This window comes from Otolemur garnettii, unplaced genomic scaffold (genome assembly GCF_000181295.1).
Source record: "Otolemur garnettii isolate 467f Iridium unplaced genomic scaffold, OtoGar3 scaffold00069, whole genome shotgun sequence".
In the NCBI taxonomy this organism is placed as follows: Eukaryota; Metazoa; Chordata; class Mammalia; order Primates; family Galagidae; genus Otolemur; species Otolemur garnettii.
The window spans coordinates 6,037,454-6,046,859 of NW_003852464.1; positions in this window are offsets into that span (position 1 = coordinate 6,037,454).

The following is a 9,406-nucleotide window of genomic DNA, read 5'->3' on the forward strand; positions in this document are numbered from 1 at the left end:
GACTTCAGTGACAGGCAGATCAGAGTTTCAGTCTAAATGCTGACATTTATTAGCTGTGTGACCTTGAACAAGGTACTTAACCTCTCTGAATCATTGTTCCTTCACCTGTAAAATGCTGATGCTCTCTATTTTATAGAATGTTGTAAGAATTAAATGAAATAATATACTTATTCAAGGTATTTCTCATAGTGCCTGATGCCTAGTACGATCTCAAAAAAATGGCAGCTAAAACTAGAAGTGTCTGGTGTACATCAATGGTAAAAAGGCTTATGGTGATAATTGGGCAACTTATTGGGAATCCTGGAGCCAAGTTGCACATCGAACTAAGCCCCCTAATGCGTAAGCCCCCAGCAAGAACCACAAGGCCTGTTTCTAGAAGAGCCAGCCAGCATATGCTCTGAGACAGCTCTAAATAAGCCCTCAGCACTCAGCAGCCCACACACATTCTCCTAGTCTGTTTTCACTTGAGAGAAGCTGACACAACAAGGGTCACTGTCTTTTTCTGCTCTCATAGCAACAAGGACCATGGGCTTCGGTGAGTAAAAGAGTGGGCGTGTGCAGGTCTCTGCAATAGGCTGTGCACAGCACTGCAGGCGGCCGGTGATTCTGAGGGGAGACCCCCAACTTGATGCAGCTAGCCCCTGCTGGCGGGCTCCACCACCCAGCAGCTAGCCCCTGCTGGTGGCTCCCTGCCAGTGTGACCTACAGCAATGTTCCAGCAGTGGCCACCAAAGAGGCTTCATTTCCCACTTCTGAACTGCTCTTGGTAACCCCCAGCTCTGCTCCCTGGCCCAGCAGTCTGGCCAAAGCACCAAAGGGCAGCTGAACACTGTGCTCTGACTCCCGTGCTCTGGAGTGTGCACACTTATGTAACCCCAGCCTCCTTCGGAGGGACAACTCCTGACGTTCAGCTGCACAGACAGAAATGCCATCACATTGTGGCTTTTCTCCTGAGACCTGGAAGCTGAAAAATAATCCCCTTTTAGCAAGCAACTTAAAATTCGGATGCTAAGTAGAAAAGAGTGTGTGTGTGTGCACACACATAGGCACACGTGTGGCTATGTGGGTCAGCGTGTGTCCGTGTGTGTGTGCGTGCATTCAACACAGAAAGAGAGAAAAAGAGGAAGAGCTCGCCCTGCCTCCCCAAATTCTTAATTGATTATCTAACATGGCATGCTAGGGCTCAGGTAATTTAGGAAATTGAAATTATATGTTTGTACGGAGATAATCTACACTTAAAGATATCCAGCCTGGTAGGAGGAGCACTGATGAAGAGTTTAAAAACTTGCTTCATGCGGGCTTAATAGGGGGCGAATTCGGAATTACAGACGAGAGTTATGAGAGTCACACACCGTACCAGTTCACTGAGCACTGTAGTGACAGAGAAAACACACGTAAAAATTCCGATAAGAGCGGAATGTGAGGCAAAAGCACAATTTCCTCCCAATCTGGACGATCAGCAGGATTTGCGCGCGTTGTCTGTGGTTTTGGGGGGGTAGCTGGTACGTTACAGTAGAGCCTCGGCACTAATGCTGCACGGCAGCTCCTCAGAATACCATCTGCTTCCCCGGGAACTGTTAATATAGTTGTAATTATCTACTTCTAAGCACTTTATTGGGAATATCATTTGCAAATTAATCAACTACAGACGGGTAAAACAAATGACATGCTTCCCCGAAAACAATGGCATTATTTCACATTCTTTTCTTAAGGATTCAGGAAAACTGGAGCGAGTGAAGGGGTCTTTGACACACCTGGAGAACCTCGCCCTCTCTATAGGCAGTAGCCAGAAAGATCGGCAGCACAGGGTTTTCTAAAAAGGTCTTGGGAGGATGTGGGCAACAGGGAAGAGGAAGAAAACATTGAAAACCTGAGAGATGAGTAATATCGCCACGTGAGAGACAAGAGATACACGTTAGAGCCCCACCAACCACTGTACTCTGGTGGAGACAGACTCTCAGAGCCCTCTGCAACTGCTCTCTTGACTAGCGTGTGCCCCCCTGTCTTGCCCTCCTCATCTTCCCAGCCATCTAGGACATGTTGGTGGCACCCACAGCAAAGGCCTTTTCTGTCTACCATAGGGCAAGAAGCACAGGTGTGAAGCGGGGAGAGTGTGAGCCCCAGATCATTAATCTTTAATTCTCCTGCCATCACTGAAATGCTCGCTCCAAAGAAGGTAAAGGTCTGAAAGCAAAAAAGCAAAGCAATCCCTGAGACCCAAAATGGGGAAAGGGGAAATGTCTGGAGGGCAGAAATGGCACAGGCACGTGGGGGGTCCTTGGATTATAGAGACGCCATGCCTCAGCCTCTTTGTAACCAACAAAATGGCTCTACATCATGGGTCTTTATGTCTGTAGCTTCAACTCTGAGTTCCAGTAGAAAAAAAGGTTAGATTCCCACTGTGCACTCCAGAGAGCCCTACATGCACCTCCATTAGCAGCCGATCCAAGAAACAAGGACCAAGGAAATACCACCCAGCTCTCCTTCCCAAAGGCACTGCCCCCAGCCCAGCTCTCTCCATCATGAAGGGCCTTCTGTGATTCCACCTGCATTATGTCAGCCTGTACTTTAGACAGCAAAACAGGTGTGAGAGCCACACGTGGAAAGGATGGGATTTTGCACACCAGCATGGTTCGCAGAGAGTCACTGTAGGCAATCAGCTTAAAAAGACCCAACCTGAATCTCAACGACTGAAGTGATGGCTTATTGCCCTCACCAAATGTTTTCTTAAAGAATTTACTAAGATCTGTCCTGAAAGAAAGGAAAAAAAAAGTGTTTGGAATCAAACGATCCCGGTAGTGAATCCTGCCTTTGTTAACAACCAGTTGCTTCATCTCTTGTATTTGAGTTTACTTTTATAATTAATGAGTTTTGAGGCTTCCTTAAAAGTATTTCCATGCCACGTTGAAGTAATGCCACACTTATGATGGAGGGAAAGGAAAACATAAATGAAGATCTCTTAAAAGGAATTGAAAGAGAAAATGATATGACACCATGTGAACATCAATGGTTCTTCCTCCTGGGGAGGAAGCCATATTGAATTCATGTCAAAAGCATTCCTTCAGCATTTATTATACTAAGCACGTTGGATTGTCATATTTTGGGAAATGTCTGTGAGCCGGTGCTTCCCCATGGGAAGGACAGAACCTATATCTTATTAGTCCTTACTCCAGACTAGAAAATGTGACATAAATAGATGTCTTAGGCATGGGATAGGTACAGTAAATAACGCAATTGACTCCTTCCCAGATCCGATTGAAATCTGTGGATAAATTTCTGAGACACATAGGTATTTTCACCATATGAAAGATGATGTGTATATGTGAGACAGGTATTATTCATCCTGCTTGAACAACCTCACAGGATAGGCCCACCCATTTTGCAGTTAACTTCTTAAAAGTTGGGACATTATAGAGTTGACCTTCCCCAAATCAGCTCTTTCTTGGGAGGAGATAATGAGAGTCTTCTGTAGCTGAAAAGATCCACTGAGAATTTTTTTTTTTTTTTTTTTTGCCCTTCAGTTTGTTTGTGTTTTTCCAGCCCAAATTTTTTTCCCACAAAACCTAGCTTTGAAAAAGAGAGAAAGAGAGAAAATAAACCTCTGTAGCCCCAGTCTCTTCTTTACTTAAATATTTGAATTGGACTTAAAGGAATAGTTTCCAAAACCTACAAATAAACCTTACAACAAGAAAATGGGAAGGAAGAAAATCGTTTACAAAAAGGGATTAAGTTAGGAAACGCCCTTAGAATTTTCTGATCATCCAAGATGCTTCCAGAGAAGAACATATACTTCAAGCATTGAGACCTGATTTTGAAAACTGATGCTGAGTGCATGGTTTAAGCTCTTGTAACTAATATGCCCACCCCTGCATAAGAGAGAACATTTGCAGAGCACCCGACACATAGCAGGTCCTCAACATACTAGATCTCCAGCTCATCTGCAGAGTCCAGGGCAGCCTTCAGCAGGCTCTGGAATGGAAGTAACGCATGAATACACACGCATGATTGTTGAGCAAGGAGAGACAAAAACCAAGGATCTCAGAGAATGAAGCATTTATTTGTCCCTTAGGTATTTCCTCCCAGAGATCTCAGGCACAACTTCAGCTGGCTTGTGCCACATCCATATGGAATTGTAGATCACTAAGTTGAAGAACAGCAGCCCTGCTTTGGCTACCAGGGATGAGAAGGCAAAATTAAGAGTTGTTCGAGCAAACGGAGGAATCTAACTTTCATTCTTGATCATACGGTCTTCTTAGAACATTCAACAGCTTCATAGAAATGGGCCCCAAGAGCACTAGGAGGTGGCACGTTGGAAGTGCCCAGTTAGAGGCTGCTGCCATCATTCAAATGTAAGAACGTGAAAACGTGGACCATGTGTGGTGGCCATGGCAACAAGAGAACACGGAATGGCAGAAGCACAGAGAGTGGCAACTGCCGTGAAATGGGAAGTTATTGCTTTCGCCCATTTACAGCTAATGTGCATCCTTTTAATACTTCTACAACAAATGTGTAACATTTATACAAAAATAACAAAAGCTTTAAAAACTCATTAAGGCAAATGATAATATTCAAAAAAGGAAGGCATTAGTAATCACTCCAACATGTCAATCTTGAAAGCCTGGGAGAGAAGGCTGGTGCCATTCACACAAAGTCAGAAAATTAAGATAAACGAGGAGTTTTCCAGCGTGTAGACTGGAGAAGGGTGACGAATTTACCCAAAAACCTATTGGATCTAAAATTCTGCAAGAGCACACGGCATCAACTGGCATATGACAAGTTTTCAATAAACACTTGTCAAAGGAATAAATAAATGGCATGCACTAACTGCTCGGAGAATTAAGGAACACCAGGTAAAATGGTCAGATGAGCCTCTTACCAAGCCAGCTACACAAAAAACAACATGGTAATGATTGTCATAGAGATGACAGAGATTCCATAATGACTCTGGAAAACCCTAGACAAAACCATCTGCACAGTTTCTTCACACCTTGGAGTAGGTAGAGAAACTAGCAGTCAGCAAGGAAAGAATGAGATGGCTTCTGTTAGGTAGTTCTAGCAGGATGCAAGGCTGTCTGTCCCCTGTCATGTGGGTACCCCAAGCAGACTGACCATCTAGCACCTTTTCAGAAAAGCTTTCAAATGCTAGTTAAAGACTGATTTAGAAGAGTGGCTGAGAGCTTCAGAGAGGAAGGAGGAAGGAGGTAACAATATTCAATCTTTTCTAGAATGTTCCCAGCAATTCTGCTCCGGCCCAGACGTCCACATCCTACCCAACACCAGTTAAGGGCTTCCCTCCTCTTCAGGAAGCAGTTGAGGAAACCTCCACCATTACCCAGTGTCCCCCTTGAGAGGATCCATTCCCACACGAGCAGCACAGACTCACAGGTGGTGACCACATTTAGTCTCTCCCTGAGTGCAGAAATTCCCCATGCTTTCCTTTCATCCCCGGGGTTCATTTCATGTCCCTTTGTGATTTATGTCCTGAAGGCATTGATTCTGCTAGGGTGCACATTCATAAGGCCAATCCTCTTCCAGTGTCACCACCAAGTTCAAAATGGAAACCACAAAACCCTCTTCCAGTTAAAACAACTGTAGTGCTATTAGGGTGGGCTGAGGGGAAAGTACTTAGATTCCCTTAGAATTCATATTTTCAGCTGATTCAGAATAGTGATGGCAGAAAGGTGAGCATACAGGGAAACTGGTACCAGGCCAGATCTCTTGGAGATGTTTCATCACCCCATGACCCTTGCTTGCGAAAGGAGCCAGGCAGAGTGTTCTGCCTTGCTGCAAGTGCCAGCACACCACCAGGGCAGCACACCTGGGCCAGCAGTGTGCTCTGAACTCTTGATATCTGGCAGCAACCATGCCTGAATCTGTCTCCAAGGCTGCGAGCAGCTGTCAGATCCATGCCTACAGGCGGGGAGTGCTACCTTCCCAGGCTGAATCTCGGAAACCACAGCAACCAGGTTATCTGCGGGGCTCTTGCGTCCCATGAATTCTTCAGTGAAGGAGTCATTTTTTTGTCGCCATCGGCATCCCTGCCTCTGCTCCCGTGAGCACCACCATCAAGATAAAACTTCATATAATGCCGTGGTATAAATGTTTGTCACTATCGTTATCATGGATCCTGCTCTGTTAACAATCAATCGATCAATGAGTTGTCTCCATTATTACCTTAACTCGTCTATCTCCAGGAAACACCTGCAGCCACTGGCTGGACTCCAGAGGCCCGTTCTCCTCTCTCCCTAACAGGGACCCTCCGAAAACCCGTTAAAACTATAAGAATGGGGATGGCGTTTGGATATGGGATGCCCCATGCATGGTACCCCCAATACCTCAAACCTGGGTTGGAGGCCATCAGACATGAACCAATACAGAGGCCACATCTACACGCTGGGGCTCCCAGCCTTACTTACCCAGTCTCCCATTAAGAGGCCCCAGGGAGGGACCCTTCCTGGTGATAACACCCAGTTACAAGGTCTCAACATTAAGGAGAAGTAATTTCTCTCTTTGGAACAATTTTAGGTATGAATTTGGAGAATTTCCCTCCTCGTCTATAAGTTCTACAACTTTAGAAACTACTAAAAGAAAGACAGTTTAAAAAAAAAAAAAAAAGAGGTTGTATCCAAAGCTCATAAAAGGAACTGTGCCATTATTTTGAAAAAATTTTCTGTAGACAAATATGTATTCATTCAGTTTTTAGAGGAAATGTGTAGGGGAGAGGGAATCATAAAATTGAACAGTGAATGAGGCTGGGAGTCATTGATCTTAGGGAAAGAGAAACAAGAAAAAGATAAAATACTTCTTGCCAAAGAGTTTTGAATTTGAACTTCCTTAAATTTTTATTACATGTATATTTTAGTGTTAGCTAAGCTATTGAACACTTTTTATGTATCAGGTACTCTCTGTGCATTTTATAAGAATGAGCTGTTGATTTTCTTTAATCTTTACAGCAAATATATGAAGGGTGAGGGTATAGACCTCACTTCATATTCAAGCAAATGGGACAAGTTATCCATGGTCACAGAACAAGAAAGGACAGAATTTGATTTTTATCCAGGTCTGATTCCAAGACCTGTGGCTCCCTTAATTTCCAAATAAGAATAATATTTCATATAAATAAAATGTATGACTAGTTCCTCACAACCAAACATTGGGGAGATATTTGCATGTACATGATAGTACAGAGGAAATGCGTGAGATAATAAGTTTTGAGGAGCAATGGAATAGTTGTAATTAAATTAGCTAGTTGACACGGTTTGGTTTGTTCCCTTAATAAGAGCTTTATTGACTCTAAGTTCACCGTTCTTTCCAGTAGGGAAATAAAAATGTTCTAGAAACATCCCAGCTACTGCCGTGTTTGGAATGTCTGTGTTAATTTTAGCAAGTCCCAGTGTTCGGAACATCTGCCTCTCTGAGAGATACCCATTGATAGCATGGGGGGGGGAGATAAAGGACACAGGAGAAGAGTGTGATTCAGGAACCATCTCCAAGGGCAAAAGATGTCAACAGTGAGTTTGGTTCTGAACTTGAGTCAAAAGGCAGAGGGGATTAGAAAAGGCGCTTTTGGTTGTCAAGAGAATAAAGCTCATCTTCGCATCCTAGCAGTGGAAAGGGAAGCTCGTTAGCATAGAGTAGAAGGTCCATGAGGACTCTCCATCAGCCTCCTGTCCACACCGCAGTGCCTTACATTTCTAGAAGACAATCCCTTGGCATGGTTAAAAAAATAGGCTCAGTGCAAAATGCATCTCTTGGTCTCCCAACTTATTAACTTGCTAGATACATCAATGTCTCAGTCTCTTGATGTCCTCATCCATCAAGGGGAAATAAGAATAATAATAATATATATCTCATGGAGTTATGGTGAGAATTCAATGAACTAAAATATGAAAATAACTGCAGTGTTGGCCAGCAATGGTAAGCGCCATATAGAAGTGTTTGTTGCTGTCATTATCGTGCGTTCAGAATGATTACTCGGAGTCCTCCCTTACCTATTCTGTAACAGAAACAGCCGCAGCAAAGTCCCTACAAAAATTCTGAAAAATTCCAAGGTTAGACAACAGTGTTGTGCCTTCTTTTAAAGGTCCTTGGGAAATGGCAAAAGTCTAATTAGATTTGTCCTCCGCAACAAAAATTGATTTTCTTTTTCAATAATCCTATTAATTGAATCTCCTCCTCTACCTCAGCCAAAGGCCAGAACTTTCAAGAACAGGTTCCAAATAAGACTGAAGAAGATAGTTCTAAGCCATCTTGCTGATAATAACACCTCTTACTAGCAGCTTAAGCACATCACTAGGTTTGCTCCTAACGTGTCTTATGCCAGCTTCTAAAAAATCAAAATAATACAAACACAAACCACCCACATGTATAAAAATTCAGCGCAAAACCAAAGTAAACAAAAAATTATAAGACCTCATGTCAGCAGTGTTGTAATTAAGCACAGGCACCCGAGCATACATTTTGGGTAACTGGGTAGAATGTCTTAACCCTTTTAGAAAACATCAGGGCCATAGGCTTCAAAAAAATAACAAAATGTTTGTACCCCTGCGAATTTCTATCAAGGAAGCAAGAAAACCACTCAGAAGACGAGAGACAGAGGCACAAAGACTTAGCCAGCAGGGAATTTCGTAGTGAGAGTAAATTATAGAATGTGCACACTTGGAACTATTTTATCTCCTAAGTTTTCAAATACCCTTTGAGGGGAGCATATTTTCCACTTTTCTGAAATTTAGCCACATCTTGTATTCAATATGTGCATTTAACAGGGTGCGATCTCTTTTCTTCTTTGGGAGATCTTAGGAAAGCACTGATGCACCTTAAAATCAGTAGCACTTCACGAAGAAAGTCACGCCATAGTGCACCGTGGTTAGCAGGGACTGCACAGGTTATGCAGAAACATGAAAATATAGAACACAACCGCTTTAAATTTGGGGTGATTAGGGGCTGGAGGAGAAAGGAAATATAGACAAATGTAGTTTGACTTGCAAGTAATGTTTTTTTCTTCTTTTCACTTAGAGTTCCATTAATGTTACTATGATATTATGCATGTGTTAACATTTTTTCCTTTTTTTTTAATAAAAGAAAGAAATATGCCTTCTCTGAGAGTCAATTCCCATGAAACCCTGGGCAGAAATATTATAAATTGAATGGGAATAAAAAAGCTGGCTGACTGCCATTATTCACGGTAGAACTAAGATGCTAGAGTTTTTACAATCCCTGCCACCCCCTTACACTCCAGTGGGGGCTGATTGGATCCAGCAGGGGGCGCTGGTGGGGAGGAGGGTGGCAGTGGGGTTACTGGGTGCCTCCAGCCTGTACCGACTCCCTGAAAGCTGCAGGGTTGGGAAGAAGCCTAAAACCAAACGAATCCCTCAGACAGATTATGGGACCTGTTCACAGTGCACAA